This window comes from Eschrichtius robustus, chromosome 3 (assembly GCF_028021215.1).
Source record: "Eschrichtius robustus isolate mEscRob2 chromosome 3, mEscRob2.pri, whole genome shotgun sequence".
Taxonomy (NCBI): domain Eukaryota; kingdom Metazoa; phylum Chordata; class Mammalia; order Artiodactyla; family Eschrichtiidae; genus Eschrichtius; species Eschrichtius robustus.
In genome coordinates, this window is record NC_090826.1 from 25,592,240 (window position 1) to 25,610,543 (window position 18,304).

Here is an 18,304-nt window from a genome sequence, read left to right on the forward strand (position 1 = left end):
GAAGATTTCTTTCTTGGCTTAAAGCCAAAATGATAGTTCTTATTTTGTTAAAATGCAAGCATCACAAGAGTGAAAAACTGGGCCTTTCCAGCCTTTTTCATGTAATGAGAATGAGATTTATCAACTCCTCCCTAAAAATGAATTTCAGTAGGAGAGAGCAGAAGGACTACAAATTCACCAGAATTAATGTTTGAAAGAACTTCAGAAGTCATCTAGTGTAGCCTCTCCTTTCATAGGCCCAGATAAAGAAAAGGAGTTTCCCAGCCCACTCAGAGATATTGAGGGCCCGAGGAGGGTGGGAGGGCCCATTGTGGGGAAGGGAACAGAAGGGCAGGCAAAAGGACAGAAGATTAGATTAGCCTCAATGTCAGAAGCTTTTCCTTCTAGTTGTGTTCTAACCCTCAGCCCCAGCCTTAAAAATTACATGTGCATTTTATAGTATATAAATTATACTTTAATAAGACTGTTAAGGGAATTCCCTGGCGGTCCAGCGTTTAGGAGTCGGTGCTTTCACTGCCGGGGCCCGGGTTCGATCCCTAGTCAGGGAGCTAAGATCCCACAGGCCACGTGGTGTGGCCAAAAAAATAATAATAATAACGCTGTTAAAAACTAAGACATGCTTCCTATAAAAAAAGTTTTTAATTACAGAGATGAATGCTTAATAAAGTAAAAGTCCCCCATAATCATACCCAAAGAAAGAACCACTATTAACAATTTGTATTATATTGTTCCTCCCAATTTTTCTCTGTACATTCATATTTTTTCTGTGTATTCATATATGCATACACATGTGTGCGTGTTTATAATAGAGTTGGGATTGTTTCTCTTAACAATATGTCTTGGACGGTTTTCCATGTCAATACATTTAGATCTACCTCATTCTTTTTTTTTTTTTTAATTTATTTATTTTTGGCTGTGTTGGGTCTTCGTTTCTGTGCGAGGGCTTTCTCCAGTTGCAGCGAGCGGGGGCCACACTCTTCAACACGGTGCGCAGGCCTCTCACTGTTGCAGCCTCTCCCGTTGCGGAGCACGGGCTCCAGACGCGCAGGCTCAGTAGCTGTGGCTCACGGGCTTAGTTGCTCCGCGGTATGTGGGATCTTCCCAGACCAGGGCTCGAACCCGTGTCCCCTGCATTGGCAGGCAGACTCTCAACCACTGCACCACCAGGGAAGCCCCTACCTCATTCTTTTAAAGGCTGCATACATAGTATGGCTGAACTATAATTTATTTAACAGATTCCCTAATGATAGATACTTGGATTGTTTCCATTTTTTTTTGCTAATACAAGCAGTACTACAATGGACATTTCTGCACATACATTTTTGAGCCCTTTTAGAGGAATTCTGTAGGATAAATTCCCAGAGAAACTGTTCCTTTTAAAGCAACATGCCTCATAGATTATCATTTTCATCTTATTCCAAATGCCCTGACATAAAAGCCTGACCCTGATCAAAATCACACAAAGTGCTCAGGCTATAGTACACATTAAATAATGTGTTATTTTCATGTTAGTTATTTCATGATTATTATTACTATTATTTCATGATATCATTAGTTTGGTGGGTAGAAGTTCATTCCTTCAGTTAACAGTTATTGATGAGCTTCTGCCAGGTGATGGGCCGGAGGGTCCAGCAGTAAACAGAAGTAGACCCTGCCCTCAGGAAGGTGACAGTCTAGTTGTTGATGATGTATCAACCAGTGATTACAACACTGTGAGATAAATGCTGCAAAAGTGGTAACTGTAGGGGAGATAAGGGAGCATGCAGGAGGGACAATGACCAACCTGAAGAAGGGCAGGCAAGAGAGGGGAGATGAAAAAGAAGTGACAGCTTGAATTATCCAAAGAGGGAAGGTAATGAGCGCCCCAGCCACCAGAGGTATCTGAGCAGAGGCCAAGACACCATCTCCAAGAACTACTGGTAGGAACAGTAAACCAAATCAGTGGTTTCTCAAATGTCCACGCTCAGACTGGTGCTAGTGGATGGGGATAGCAGAAAATTAAGGATAAAGAGGTAAATTTCATATGCTAAATCTATTCAGTTTAAGGGATAGGTTTTCATTCTGAAAGTATACCCTTCCTATCCTTTTTGGTATTAAAGTGTCCTTCCTTTCATGAAGCAGTGGTTGTAGTAAATGATAGTTGTTTTTCTTTCATGCTTTTTTTGGCCAAACTAAAAGCTAGCAACCATGCCTGGATTTTCCTCCTTTTTTTTTTTTTTTTTTTTTATAAATTTATTTATTTATTTTTGCCTGCGTTGGGTCTTTGTTGCTGCACGCGGGCTTTCTCTAGTTGCGGTGAGCGGGGGTTACTCTTCGTTGCAGTGCGCGGGCTTCTCTTGTTGTGGAGCACAGGCTCTAGGCACGCGGGCTTCAGTAGTTGTGGCTCATGAGCTCTAGAGCACAGGCTCAGTAGTTGTGGCTCATGGGCTTTGTTGCTCTGCGGCATGTGGGATCTTCCCCGACCAGGGCTCGAACCCGTGTCCCCTGCATTGGCGGGCGGATTCTTAACCACTGTGCCACCGGGGAAGCCCTCCTCCTTACTTTTTAAACTTCTGGGACCTCTGAGCCAGGTGACTTCTAAGGCTCTTTCCATCCTTGTGATTATAAGATTCTCTGCTCAACAGTGATTGTGACCTGAAGCTAAATTAAGTTTTCATTCTGTGAGCCAAATCTTTTTCAACAGACCCAAGGTAAAAAAAAAAAAAAAAACATAAGTATGTGAGTAAGTAAAAGAAAGAAAAAAACTTGGTACTCTCTTTTTTTTTTTTTAATTAATTAATTTATTTATTTTGTATTATTTTTAGCTGTGTTGGGTCTTCGTTTCTGTGCGAGGGCTTTCTCTAGTTGCGGCGAGTGGGGGCCACTCTTCAACGCGGTGCGCGGGCCTCTCACTATCGCGGCCACTCTTGCTGCGGAGCACAGGCTCCAGACGCGCAGGCTAAGTAGTTGTGGCTCACGGGCCCAGTTGCTCCACGGCATGTGGGATCCTCCCAGACCAGGGCTCGAACCCGTGTCCCCTGCATTGGCAGGCAGACTCTCAACCACTGTGCCACCAGGGAAGCCCCCTGGTACTCTCTTAAACACTTTTATTTTTTGGTTCCCAAACCACATCAGAGTACCTCAAGTTTCCATATAGACTTGCTCTCTTGCTCCCAGAAAATGCAGCACTGAAGAAGAGAAACCACAGAAATAACAGATAGAAGTGATATGGGAAAAATCAATTTGGTGCAGTTTTCACAAACCTTTAAAATAGAGCAATTTAAGTGATGATGGGGTTTCATGACCAGCAGCGGCAGAGCCTCTGATGGGACTGCTGGTGTTTTTCTAGCATTTCTCTGAGCAGGTGGGGAGGGGATTTTTTTTCCTCCCCTTTCACTTAGAAGAAAATGGAAGCAATGAAAAGCAAAAGTCTCCTGTAAGGTCACATCAAGAGGAACAAATGAAATGCGGCTCCCCTGTAGCCAGAAGCAGTAAACCCTCAGACAGGCACCAGGCAGTACTTCCCTGCAGGAACTGAGTAGTCGCCAGCACACCTGGCTCTGCTGTTACCATGGCAACTCCTCACCTTTACATTCCTTGACTTGGGGGTTGAGACTGGTTCAGGGCACATTTGAGTTTTCATGTTTCTCCTTGGCTTCTAGAAAAGGGAAGGGGAGGAGAGGGAAAGGATTCAAATCAGCTGACCTCCTGCCTTGGCTATTTGCTTTGCAGCTTGCGTAACTAGGCCTCACTGGTGAGAGGGGCCTGCAGCAGGGTGAGGGAACCCAATAAGGCCTAGGTTCAAATCCCAGCTCCTCAACTGAATCCATTTATTCATTCCAACAAGCCCTCCTCTGGGCCAGGCACTAGCAGTACAGAGAGGTGACTGAATAGCCAGAGTTGGCCGTCAGAGAGCTGGCAGTCCAGAGGGAAAGCTGGGTCAGCAGCCACAAGCCAGTGTGACAAGTGACTTCACAGAGGCAGGTGTCAATTCTATCACTGCCCAGAGAGGTGACCTTGCAGGGAGGGGAGAAACAATATGTGACTCACACTGCATTGAAAAGGACTCTTAGGAGCACTCTAGCAAGAGTTCCTTCCTCTTGGGCCCAAAGAATTCAGCATGAGAGCCTCAAATTAAGGCTGACAAGAGTTGAGATTTGCACTGTGACCTCAGGCATGTCAACTCACTTTCCTGAGCCTCAGTTTCCCCATCTATAAACCAAAGCTAATAATAACTACCCTACTCCTGTTGAGAAAAATTACATTAATTAATATAGAATGATGAATCAAAGAACAGATAGACTTGGATCCAAACCCTGACTCTTCAATGATCAACTGAGAGATAATTCTGGACTTTAACCCCTCTGAGTCTCACTTTCCTCACCTGTAAAAGAATCATCATAATCACACAACTCATAAGTGTTGCTAGAATTAGATGGGATAACACAGGTGAACCACATAGCACCAGCACACAATAAAGTGCTGGTTACTTCTTATTACAGAATCTCCTGATCTAGTGCCTGATGTGTCCCTAAGTCAGATGGTATTGTTATTATTGTCACATGGCACCTGGTAGGCACTCTGTAAATGTTACTTTCCCAGCTTCTTTGGACCCTCTCCTCCAATGACTCACCTTGCATCATCTCCAGCTTTCAAATCTGTTGGCTGTTTCTTTCCCAAGCCAAGGAGAGTGCAATTTAATTTGCATCCCTCCCCAGCATCCCCTTCTTCACCTTGGCCTGAGCCTCTCTCCTGGGCTGGGCCTGGCCCCAAGGAGCTCCTCTGGAGACTGAGGTGGGGGAAAAGGCAGGGAGTGCGTCAGCCCTGATGCAATCTCAGGCTCATTGCTTGGCCCACTTCCTCCTCTTTGGGTGTTTACTGGAGCCTGGATTCCACAGGAACCCTTGGAAGAGTGCACTGACAGTGGGGGCGGGCAGCACACAAAATTGTGCCTGCTTTGGGGACAGTTTAGGGAGAAAGAGATACCGTGCCAGCCTGGGCCTCACGCACCCTGGGCTCATGGACAGGAGAAAGAGATACCAGGTGTCAAGTCCAGAGGGAGGGGCAGGGAAGACAGGCTCGAGGAGGGGGGACTAACCACTGGCTGCTGCCAGACCACTTCCAGACCAGCTCTGGGAGGACCGATGAATAGGCCCTTTATCCCTGAGCTTAGAAGCTCGGGGGAGGGAGCCCTGGAAGAGGGTCTCAGGTGACAAGGAGCCTCAGAACAAGCTGAGAGGATCCTGTCCCTTCCTTCTCAGTAGAAATCCGAGCTGGAGAGGTTTGTTTTCCAGGTATTTGCTGAGGATCTTCATTTGGGAGGCCCCTCGCCAATCCCACAGCCTTGCTGTGTCACCCAGAGACATCCTCAGAAGTGCAGAGCTGCACAGGGCAAAGAACACAGGCTTCTGGCAGTCACTTCTCAGAACTTCCCGTTACTGGCTGGATGCCCCAGGCAAGTGACTTCACCTCTCTAACTCTCAACTTCCTCATGTCAAACGGGATAGTCAAAGTAGTAGACTTCAGAGATAAAGCCTGTAGGCCCTTAGAACAGTGCCTGGCCAGGGTGAAAGCACTCAGTAACTGTTACATATTGTTATTTTTATTTTTATTAAGACACAGCAGGAGGCAGAGAGGCAAAGGATCCCAGCATCAGCTGTTTGCTTCCAGATCCAGGCACTAAAATTCTTTCCTGCTTAGAGAGCCTTCTTTTTTTTTTTCCTGTCTTCTTTTCCCTCTCCCTTTACCTCTCTCCCTCTCCCTCCCTCCCCCGTCTCTCTCTTATTTTCCTGAAGCTGAGGCCTAATTGTCCTTCTTTCAGTATCTAATGACTGTTTCCCAGTTATCAGGAAAGCATCCGACTGCCCCTCCCCCAGAGCTGTGAAACCAAGTAAGCAGAGCTTGCTTAAGCTCCTGAGTCATTCAGCAAAGCCAGCCTGAGATAATCAGTGGATCAAGGAAACTAGATGCAGAGTGGGGAAAACCCAGCAAAACCCAGCCACAAAGCCTGGGCCTACTCTCAGGGCAATTTCCCTCTCCTGGCCCCTAGGATGAGCTTTCATTCAGGCTCCACAAACACGACAGCACCCAGCACCTGAGTCCTTCCCAGGCTCTCCTGTACACAGAATAAGACATCAGCTACACCTGGGTCTCTAGCCTGCAGCCAGGCCTTCCCATGGAATCTTGTTTGACACAAACTCTTTGCCCGTGGACAAACTCTCTCCTTCCCGCTGCACCCCGGTCCTAGGCAGAGTCGACACCCTGCCTCCCATCCTCCCTGCCCAATCATTTCTCAGCCCCTGCGCCTTGCCTTCGGCCCAACCACTCCACTCCCATCACACTCATCAATGGCTTCTTAGTTGCCAAATCCAAAAGACTGTCTCCAGACCTTTCCTTCTTGCCCTCTCTAAACACTCTGACCACTCCCTTCTTGAAACTCTCCCTCCTGGCCTTCTCTGAGGCCACAGCCCCCTGGTTCTCCTCCTCCCTCTGTGACCAGCACTCTGGTTGCTGGCTGCTCTCCCTGCTCGGCGTTGCTCCTTGTGGCTCTGCTTTTAGCTCTCTTCCCTTCCTATCTTCTTGCCCCTTCCCAGGTTTAATCTGTGCCCAGGTCTTTAACTTGCACCTCTTTGCTGGTCACTTTCCAGACCATATCTCCAGCACAGATCTTCCCCCAAATGCCACTAAGCAGCTCTATTTGCATGACCCCAGGCACAGCAAGCTCAACAGGCCCCAAACCCAACTCTTCCTTCCTCCCAAACCTGCTCCTCCCCCTGGGTTCCCCATCTTGATGAATGACACCACCTTTTACCCTGTTACCCTGTTACCCAGAGGCTCAAACGTCTTCTTTGCCATCTCCCTGCCCTGCCCACAAATCACCATGCTCTTGGCATCTTATAAATCTCCTCCTTTCTCCTCCATTCCCACCGTTTCTGGTTCAGTTCAGACCTTCATCATGACCTGAAGCCTAGATTATTACATGTCTTATAAGTAGGCTCTCAGCCTTAATTTCTTCCCCCTTTGTACTAGACTTGTCTGGGAGTGTCTATCCAACTGCAGTCCTTTTCCTGAGACCCACTGTTGCCTACAGACCTCACTGAAGAGGTGCCCTTAGACTCATGTTGACCTCACCAAAGCCTGCCTTGTGATCATCACAGTGTTTGAACCAGAGGTGTACATTTGACCCAAGCTGAGCTGAACTCTGTATTCTGGGACTCTGAAATTGGGACGTAGTGACTGTAGTCCAAATGCCCCCCAGGGTCACATCAGTAATGACAATGAGTGGAAAAGCCCAAGGAGAGACAATGGGGAACAAGCGATGGTGGCAAATGGAGAGTTCGGCCCTTGTCTCATGACAGCAGCTGCTACTCTGCTCTGGCAGATGGTTGCCATGGGAATATAGGCCCAGACTTGTCAGATATTCTGATTTTCCATATTTTTATGTGAAATTTCCAAATTTTCAAATATTGGGCACTAATTCATTTTTTTAATGCCACAGGCTAAGAATATCTTGTGCATCATATTTGACCTACAGGGCTGCCAGTTTGTAATTGGTACCAGGGAGTGAGGGTTAGGAACTGGACCCAAAGCTGGGGACGGCCACTTTCTGCCATGTGTATGGAGAAGCAGAGAAAGCCCTCTGTGTAGACAGAAGAACAAAGGCTGTTCCTCCCGGCTCCTTGCCCTCTGCGCCCCCATCCCCACCCCAGGTACACTATAGGCCCACCTGTCCTGGCCCCAAACCTACTGCCCCTCTTTCCAGGCCCAGAACTATGTGAGAGTTAAACTTATGGACTCTGAAGTCAAAGAGACCTGGGTTCAAGCGCTGACTCTGACCCCTGGCTGTGTGCTCTCGGGCAATTGACTTCACCTTTCTGAGCCCTGGTTCGTTCCTCTGTAAAATGGGGTACTTTCTTAATAGGGTTGTTATTGGGGTTAAAGGAGATATTGGTCAGAAAGCTCTTAGCACAGTGCCTGGTACCCAGTAAGCACTGAATGAGTGTTAGCCATTATTATTATTATTGCCATTAGTAGCAGTAGTATTCCTCCTCAGCACAGCCCTGTCTCAGAGCATTTTCTTGTTTGTATAACTCTGGGCACTTACCATTTGTTCTTATTACTTATCACTATTTTATCTGCCTTGGTATATTGTAGACTGCTAGAGGGAAAGGCCACATTTTCTCTCTCTTTGTACGGAAGGGAGGGGAAAGAAGTAGAGTTGGAACACAGTGTTTTGTACATAGTAAGTGCTCAAGAAACATTTATTTGTTGGTACACTACTGGAATTTAAGCTCCATGACAGCAAGGACTTGTCCATCTCATTCACTATTTTATCCCCTGAGCCTAGTACACTGTTGCACACATATAAAACCCTCAATAAACATATACTGAATAAAAAACTGAACGGCATCTCCTCATCCTCCACCAGGATTCTTTTTTTAATATATAAATTTTATTTATTTATTTATTTATTTAGGCTGCATTGGGTCTTCGTTCCTGCACGCAGGCTTTCCCTAGTCGCGGCGAGCAGGGACTACTTTTCGTTGTGGTGCGCGGGCGTCTCACTGCGGTGGCTTCTCTTGTTACGGAGCACGGGCTCTAGGCGCGCGGGCTTCAGTAGTGGCATACGGGCTCAGTAGTTGTGGCTCGCAGGCTCTAGAGCGCAGGCTCAGTAGCTGTGGCTCATGGGCTTAGTTACTCCACGGCATGTAGGATCTTCCCAGACCAGGGCTCGAACCCATGTCCCCTGCACTGGCAGGCAGATTCTTAACCACCAGGATGTCCCTCCACCAGGATTCTTTAACATATGTAGGAGGTTATTGGTGCAAATCTAATTCACTGTTTTAAAATAGTAGGTTCTGGAATCTCTGTTAAGAGCTCCCCATTTTTCCTTAGGGAAACTGTCCTTCCCCTACACAATGTGGCTGCCCCACCTGAGTGCTAGGAATGGTCATGTGACCCAGGGCTAGCCAATTAGAGGAAACTAACCCCTGGCCACAGTGATTGGTTCAAGATGGGCTTATAACTCAATCAAAGCCAATAAGAGTTGAAAGGATTGGAAAGGAGAAATTTGCTTTCCTCAGAGGAAGCTAAGTCATGAGAATACAGGCCTAGAGCTACTAGTGGCCATATTGCCACCGAGAAAGCTTACCTAGGAAGGAAGCAAACACAGAAAAAGGTCTGAGAAATTGAAAGAGATAGGTTCTTTTTTTTATCATTTAAATTTTATTTTATTTATTTTTTTACACAGAAGGTTCTTATTAGTTATCTACTTTATACATATTAGTGTATACATGTCAATCCCAATCTCCCAATTCATCCCACCACCACCACCACCCCCACTTTCCCCCCTTGTGGTCCATACATTTGTTCTCTACATCTGTGTCTCTATTTCTGCCCTGCAAACCGGTTCATCTGTACCATTTTTCTAGGTTCCACATATATGCGTTAATATATGATATTTTTCTCTTTCTGACTTACTTCACTCTGTATGACAGTCTCTAGATCCATCCACACCTCTACAAATGACCCAGTTTTGTTCCTTTTTATGGCTGAGTAATATTCCATTGTATATATGTACCACATCTTCTTTATCCATTCGTCTGTCGATGGGCATTTAGGTTGCTTCCATGACCTGGCTATTGTAAATAGTGCTGCAATGAACATTGGGGTGCACGTGTCTTTTTGAATTATGGTTTTCTCTGGGTATATACCCAGTAGTGGGATTGCTGGGTGGTATGGTAGTTCTATTTTTAGTTTTTAAAGGAACCTCCATACTGTTCTCCATAGTGGTTGTATCAGTTTACATTCCCACCAACAGTGCAAGAGGGTTCCCTTTTCTCCACATCCTCTCCAACATTTGTGCATTAATTTTGTATCCTGCAACTTTATCAAATTCATTGATTAGCTCTAGTAGTTTTCTGGTGGCATCTTTAGGATTCTCTATGTATAGTATCATGTCATCTGCAAACAGTGACAGTTTTACTTCTTCTTTTCCAATTTGTATTCCTTTTATTTCTATTTCTTCTTTGATTGCCGTGGCTAGGACTTCCAAAACTATGTTGAATAATAGTGGTGAGAGTGGACATCCTTGTCTTGTTCCTGTTCTTAGAGGAAATGCTTTCAGTTTTTCACCATTGAGAATGATGTTTGCTGTGGGTTTGTTGTACATGGCCTTTATTATGTTGAGGTAGGTTCCCTCTATGCCCACTTTCTGGAGAGTTTTTTATCATAAATGGGTGTTGAATTTTGTCAAAAGCTTTTTCTGCATCTATTGAGATAATCATATGGTTTTTCTTCTTCAATTTGTTAATATGGTGTATCACATTGATTGATTTGCGTATATTGAAGAATCCTTGCATCCCTGGGATAAATCCCACTTGATCGTGGTGTATGATCCTTTTAATGTGTTGTTGGATTCTGTTTGCTAGTATTTTGTTGAGGATTTTTGCATCTGTATTCATCAGTGATATTGGTCTGTAATTTTCTTTTTTTGTAGTATCTTTGTCTGGTTTTGGTATCAGGGTGATGGTGGCCTCATAGAATGAGTTTGGGAATGTTCCTTCCTCTGCAATTTTTTGGAAGAGTTTGAGAAGGATGGGTGTTAGCTCTTCTCTAAATGTTTGATAGAATTCACTTGTGAAGCCATCTGGTCCTGAACTTTTGTTTGTTAGAAGATTTTTAATCACAGTTTCAATTTCATTACTTGTGATTGGTCTGTTCATATTTTCTATTTCTTCCTGGTTCAGTCTTGGAAGGTTATACCTTTCTAAGAATTTGTCCATTTTATTGGCTTAGAGTTGCTTGTAGTAGTCTCTTAGGATGCTTTGTATTTCTGCAGTGTCTGTTGTAACTTCTCCTTTTTCATTTCTAATTTTATTGATTTGAGTCCTCTTCCTCTTTTTCTCTATGAGTCTGGCTAAAGGTTTATCAATTTTGTTTATCTTCTCAAAGAACCAGCTTCTAGTTTTATTGATCTTTGCTATTGTTTTCTTTGTTTCTATTTCATTTATTTCTGCTTTGATCCTTATGATTTCTTTCCATCTACTAACTTCGGGGTTTTTGTTTGTTTGTTTGTTTTTAACATCTTTATTAGAGTATAATTGCTTTACAATGGTGTGTTAGTTTCTGCTTTATAACAAAGTGAATCAGTTATACATATACATATGTTCCCATATCTCTTCCCTCTTGCGTCTCCCTCCCTCCCACCCTCCCTCTCCCACCCCTCTAGGTGGTCACAAAGCACTGAGCTGATCTCCCTGTGCTATGCAGCTGCTTCCCACTAGCTATCTATTTTACATTTGGTAATGTATATATGTCCATGCCACTCTCTCACCCTGTCACATCTTACCCCTTCCCCTCCCCATATCCTCAAGTCCATTCTCTAGTAGGTCTGTGTCTTTACTCTTGTCTTGCCACTAGGTTCTTCATGACCTTTTTTTTTTTTTTCCTTAGATTCCATATATATGTGTTAGCATACTGTATTTGTTTTTCTCTTTCTGACTTACTTCACTCTGTATGACAGACTCTAACTCCATCCACCTCACTACAAATACCTCCATTTTGTTTCTTTTTATGGCTGAGTAATATTCCATTGTATATATGTGCCACATCTTCTTTATCCATTCATCCAATGATGGACACTTAGGTTGCTTCCATGTCCTGGCTATTGTAAATAGAGCTGCAATGAACATTTTGGTACATGACTCTTTTTGAATTATGGTTTTCTCAGGGTATATGCCCAGTAGTGGGATTGCTGGGTCGTATGGTAGTTCTATTTTTAGTTTTTTAAGGAACCTCCATACTGTTCTCCATAGTGGCTGTATCAATTTACATTCCCACTAACTTTGGGTTTTGTTTGTTCTTCTTTCTCTAGTTCCTTTAGGTGTAAGGTTAGATTGTTTATTTGAGATTTTTCTTGTTTCTTGAGGTAGGCTTGTACTGCTATAAACTTCCCTCTTAGAACTGTTTTTGCTGCATCCCATAGGTTTTGGATCGTTGTGTTTTCGTTGTAATTTGTGTCTAGGTATTTTTTTATTTCCTCTTTGATTTATTCAGTGATCTCTTGGTTATTTAGTAATGTACTGTTTAGCCTCACGTGTTTGTGTTTTTTACGTTTTTTCCCCTGTAATTGATTTCTAATCTCATAGTGTTGTGGCCAGAAAAGATGCTTGATATGATTTCAATTTTCTTAAATTTACTGAGGCTTGATTTGTGACCCCAAGATGTGATCTATCCTGGAGAATGTTCCATGCACACTTGAGAAGAAAGTGTAATCTGCTGTTTTTGGATGGAATGCCCTATAAATATCAATTAAATGTATCTGGTCTACTGTGTCATTGAAAGCTTGTGTTTCCTTATTGATTTTCTGTCTGGATGATCTGTCCATTGGTGTAAGTGAGATGTTAAAGTCCCCCACTATTATTGTGTTACTGTCGATTTCCTCTTTTAGAGCTGTTAGCAGTTGCCTTATATATTGAGGTGCTCCTATGTTGGATGCATATATATTTATAATTGTTATATCTTCTTCTTGGATCGATCCCTTGATTATTATGTGGTGTCCTTCCTTGTCTCTTGTAACATTCTTTATTTTAAAGTCTATTTTATCTGATATGAGTATTTCTACTCCAGCTTTCTTTTGATTTCCATTTGTATGGAATATCTTTTTTCATCCCCTCACTTTCAGTCTGTATGTGTCCCTAGGTCTGAAGTGGGTCTCTTGTAGACAGCATATATATGGGTATTGTTTTTGTATCCATTCAGCGAGCCTGTGTCTTTTGGTTGGAGCATTTAATCCATTCACGTTTAAGGTAATTATCGATATGTATGTTCCTATGGCCATTTTCTTAATTGTTATGGGTTTGTTTGTGTAGGTCCTTTTCTTCTCTTGTGTTTCCCACTTAGAGAAGTTCCTTAAGCATTTGTTGTAGAGCTGGTTTGGTGGTGCTGAATTCTCTTAACTTTTGCTTGTCTGTAAAGCTTTTGATTTCTCCATTGAATCTGAATGAGATCCTTGCCAGGTAGAGTAATCTTGGTTGTAGTTTCTTCCCTTTCATCACTTTAAATATGTCATGCCACTCCCTTCTGGCTTGTAGAGTTTCTGCTGAGAAGTCAGCTGTTAACCTTATGGGAGTTCCCTCGTATGTTATTTGTCATTTTTCCCTCGTTGCTTTCAATAATTTTTCTTTGCCTTTAATTTTTGTCAGTTTGATTACTATGTGTCTTGGCATGTTTCTCCTTGGGTTTATCCTGCCTGGGACTCTCTGCATTCCTGGACTTGGGTGGCTATTTCCTTTCCCATGTTAGGGAAGTTTTCGACTATAGTCTCTTCAAATATTTTTTCGGGTACTTTCTCTCTCTCTTCTCCTTCTGGGACCCCTATAATGCGAATGTTGTTGCGTTTAATGTTGTCCTAGAGGTCTCTTAGGCTGTCTTCATTTCTTTTCATTCTTTTTTCTTTATTCTGTTCTGCGGCAGTGAATTCCACCATTCTGTCTTCCAGGTCACTTATCCATTCTTCTGCCTCAGTTATTCTGCTACTGATTCCTTCTAGTATATTTTTCATTTCAGTTATTGTATTGCTCATGTCTGTTTGTTTGTTCTTTCATTATTCTAGGTGTTTGTTCTTTAATTCTTCTAGGTCTTTGTTAAACATTTCTTGCATCTTCTCGATCTTTGCCTCCATTCTTTTTCCGAGGTCCTGGATCATCTTCACTATCATTATTCTGAATTCTTTTTCTGGAAGGTTGCCTATCTCCACCTCATTTAGTTGTTTCTCTGGGGTTTTATCTTGTTCTTTCATCTGGTACAAAGTCCTCTGCCTTTTCATTTTGTCTATCTTTCTGTGAATGTGGTTTTCCTTCCACAGGCTGCAGAATTGTAGTTCTTGCTTCTGCTGTCTGCCCTCTGGTGGCTGAGGCTATCTATGAGGCTTTTGCAAGCTTCCTGATGGGAGGGACTGGTGGTGGGTAGAGCTGGGTGTTGCTCTGGTGGGAAGAGCTCAATAAAACTTTAATCCACTTGACTGTTGATGGGTGGGGCTGGGTTCCCTCCCTGTTGGTTGTTTGGCCTGAGGCAACCCAGCACTGGAGCCTACCCAGCTCTTTGGTTGGGCTAATGGCAGACTCTGGGAGGGCTCACACCAAGGAGTACTTCCCAGAACTTCTGCTGCCAGTGTCCTTGTCCCCACAGTGAGCCACAGCCACCCCCCAGCCTCTGCAGGAGACCCTCCAACACTAGCAGGTAGGTCTGGTTCAGTCTCCTATGGGGTCACTGCTCCCTCCCCCTGGGTCCTGATGTGCACACTACTTTGTGTGTGCCCTCCAAGAGTGGAGTCTCTGTTTCCCCCAGTCCTGTTGAAGTCCTGCAATCAAATCCCGCTAGCCTTCAAAGCCTGATTCTCTAGGAATTCCTCCTCTCGTTGCCGGACCCCCAGGTTGGAAAGCCTGACATGGGGCTCAGAACCTTTACTCCAGTGGGTGGACTTCTGTGGTATGTGTTCTCCAGTTTGTGAGTCACCCACCCAGCAGTTATGGGATATGATTTTATTGTGATTGCACCCCTCCTACCATCTCATTGCGGCTTCTCCTTTGTCTTTAGATGTGGGGTATCTTTTTTGGTGAGTTCCAGTGTCTTCCTGTTGATGATTGTTCAGCAGTTAGTTGTGATTCCGGTGCTCTCGAAAGAGGGAGTGAGCGCACGTCCTTCTACTCCGCCATCTTGAACCAATCTCCGAAAGAGGTAGGTTCTTAATGGTATTTTTTGAGCAAATAGATCTAGCTGTGCCTAAATCCAAGCCCTTGACTGTTCTGTTAGAGACAGTAAATTCTCTTTTTTTGTTTAAGTCATCTTGAGTTGAGTTCCTGTCACGTATCCAAAAGAGAGCAGATTAATATTTGGATTCTATAGATAGGGATTCATAGCAGACATAAACATACACCTTTATAGGAATCTGCCCATCCCACAGCGATCTCCTCTCTCTAAGAACTGGCCCCTTCCCACAGACTAGACTAACAGCCATGTTAGTACTGAACCCTGTCCCCCAACTACACAACTGGTTGGAGCAGAAGTAGACGTGTATTGCAGCATAATCAGATCAGATTCTCTCTCCTGGGGATTTGGGTTTAGGACCGAGAGATCCTAGTTCATTCTGAGCTGCATGCTTAAACTGAGGGGATGTAAATTGGCAGCTGGGAGAAGGTCACATTCGTGGGGGAGCAGAGAAACTGATCTGCTGAAGAAGAATTAGGTTGACTCACACATGGAAGCAGAGGCCGTGACCTCTCAGGGAGAGAGAGAGAGAGAGAGAACAGAAGAGAGAGACAGGAAAAGAGAGAGTTGCTTCCTGATCTCTCATGAGACTAATTACTTCTCCTTTTGGGTTCCAAGAGATTTCTCTGTGTTCAAATAATTCTCTCCTCCACCATTACCCTCCCTGCCTTTTCTAAAATTTACAATAGCTTTAGTGTTTTGGGGGGTTTGGTTTTGTTTTTTTCTTGTAACTAAAATATTTTTAGACAACCATCCTAGGAACAAGTCTACAGCCAAGGCTGTTTATTAGGCTGACAAAGACCCTGGCTTCCTAATCAAGACACCCACACATTCAATTATTAGCTGTGTAACCTTGGCCAAAATGCATGGATTCACTGAACTGGCTTCCTCCTCTGTAAAATAAGAATAATAATGCCTACCCTACCAGGCTGTTGTTAAGACTGAAAGAGATAAGGTAGAAATAAGAGCTTAGCACAGTGCTGGACACCAAGAAGCCATGTAATCATTTTGTGCTGAATGCAGAAGAGGGGTTGGGTCCAAGCCTAGAGCTAGGCCACTAGTAGGTGCCAGCCAGGACTACAAAAGGAAGCTTAAAGGGACAATCCCTCTCCCCATCAGCACCCTTTTCATCATTTGTACCGAATTTTCAAAAGCACTGAGGAGGGAAAGAATATCTTTATTTTTAAAAATCCCCATTCTGGAACTCTATTCTAATGATATAATCTGGCAAGAGAAAATACCTATGCATAAGAATGCTCATTGCAGTAGTGTTTATACTGGAAAAAAATTGGAAATGACTTAAATGTTCAACACTGTTTTGGTTAATAGATGATAGTACAAACATACAATAGAGTATTATAAAGATTAGGAGAACAAAAGACACAATATTTTCAAATAAAAATAAACATGGAGTAGCATGCAAAATATTATAGAGTATAATGCAAAATTTGTCTGAAATTTTAAGGTAAAAGCTCGATATTTCAAAGAAGTTTCTCCCACTCCCTTACATTCCAGCACCACACACACTGTCTCACACACCACTCACCCAGCAATGCATTCATCTTCTCTGCCCTTGGGGTAACTTGGATGGAAAAACTGAAGAAGCATTTATGTAAGTACAAGTCCTGAGGCCTCTAACATTAAAGGTATTGACAAGGATGGATGTTCACAACATTTTTCGAGTTTAAAAAAAAAAGCAGGTTACAAAAATATTGCCGAAAATGTGAACAATGGTTATCTCAGGGCATGGGATTTCAGGCATTTTTTTTTTTCCTTCTTTGTACTTTCACATATTGTTTGAAATTTGTATAATGCGTGTACATTTTATTTATGAGAAAAAATAAAACTATTTTCATAAGGGGAGGGAGCTACTTTGATTTTATTTTCTCCTATATTGTCCTCAACACATGTTCTACCAGGTTACCTCTAACATACCTTCCTTCTTCAAGCACAGGGAGATTTACCTGGCTGCCCTGTTCTGTGGAGCTGCTCCAGACAGAAGCTCCTTGTTCAGGGAGAAGAGCCTTCCATGAGCCTGGCAGAAATGCTAGGCAGCTCACTACTTCCCTCTCCTGGTCAGAACAGGTCAGAGCCTTATCTAGCTAAACAGCACACCAAGTGCATCCTGACTGGCCAAGGTCATCCCAGAGTCGTGACTTCTGGCTACCCCTGCAGTCATCAGTGTGCTGCACACCACCACTTGCTCTAGCAGTTGGAATAGAATGTTTCCTGGGAGTCTCTGGCTTGGTGTGGACAGCACTGTCCAGATGGGCTTGCAGTCATTAGACTCAGCCTGGCTAAGCCCAGGTCATGGCCTGTTTGAGGGTGGGGTGCTGAGCCAGTGATGGGGACCTTTCCTGCCCACTAGAGAGCACTGATGGTCTGGACTTGAGGTTTGAGAAAGTAGAAGGCAGGGTTGCAAGAAGATAAATGCAATCATCCTAATTATAAAAGCTCTTGTTCTTGTATGGTTCTAATTACTTTTCAAGTATTTGCCAAGGCAGCTTGACATGTACAAATAAATTCGTACAAGGATGATTGCTGAAGAATTGTTGGTAACAGCAAAAAACTGGAAATAATCTAAATATCCCTCAGTATGGGAGCATTTGGACAAAATGGAATAGTATGCAGCTGTTTAAAAGAATGAGGTAGATCTTCATGTGCTGCTGTGGAATGATCTCCAAGATTCATTGTTAAGTTAAAAAAACAAACAAGCAAAAAAAAAACCAAACAAACAAACAAAAAACAAGCAAGATACGTAACCATCAATAAATGTGAGTGTGTGTGTCTTAAATAAGGATCTGTATAACTGTATACATATCTATTTAGATATGTATAGAATACATTGGAAGGAAATACCAGAAATTAATAATAATGGCTGTCTCTGGAGATAGCAATAAGAAAGAGACCTACTCTCACTGTATATCCTTTTGTACTGTTAAGTTATTTACCATGTGTATGTATTACTTTTTAAGATAAAATTTGTTTAAATTTCTAAAATAATATTTTTCAAAAGACAGTTTGATATAATAGAATCAGAAAGACTTGGGTTCAAATCCAGACTCTGAGACTTAACCAGTTGCATGACCTTAAGTAAGTCACTTAACTACTCTGAACCCTGATTTTCTCATTTCTAAAAGGGAATTAGTAACATCAATCTCATCGCATTATTGTGAGGATTGAAGATAAGCATTTGGAATCGGGAAAATCTTATTGCACACTTCCATATGGCATTATTTACATTGTTTTCTATATTATTGGCACCCTCTGGGGATGAACATTGTGATGGTCCTGTTGAATACAGGGCCTGGTACATAATAGATGCAGGGAAAAACATTTACAATTTTCATATATATTTTCTCATTATAATTTGTCATTTCTTCAAAAGAATTTTATACCTGAAGAAACAGAAATAGATCAGCAGCAAAACTTGGCTTGGAACATGGGTCTCCAACTCCTACTCTAAGCTGAAAGCAAAACACTAGGCAGATTGGCCTAAAGGCTATGTGTGAGAAGAATGAAAGACAGAATAAGAGTTGGGGATTGTGGCATCTAG

General features: G+C 43.1%; 1 long non-coding RNA gene across 2 annotated transcripts; it reads right to left on the bottom strand.

Annotated features, from left to right (window-relative positions):
- Positions 1-2,808: 2,808 nt before the first annotated feature.
- Positions 2,809-4,768, bottom strand: LOC137760942 (uncharacterized). Of its 2 annotated transcripts, XR_011073383.1 has the most exons (4): positions 4,613-4,768; positions 3,566-3,637; positions 3,120-3,167; positions 2,809-3,017 (listed from the first exon to the last, which is right to left on the bottom strand). It is a non-coding gene; the product is annotated as an uncharacterized lncRNA (long non-coding RNA). The 2 variants fall into 2 exon arrangements; XR_011073382.1 differs by lacking the exon at positions 2,809-3,017 and having other exon boundaries at positions 3,034-3,167.
- Positions 4,769-18,304: the final 13,536 nt, after the last annotated feature.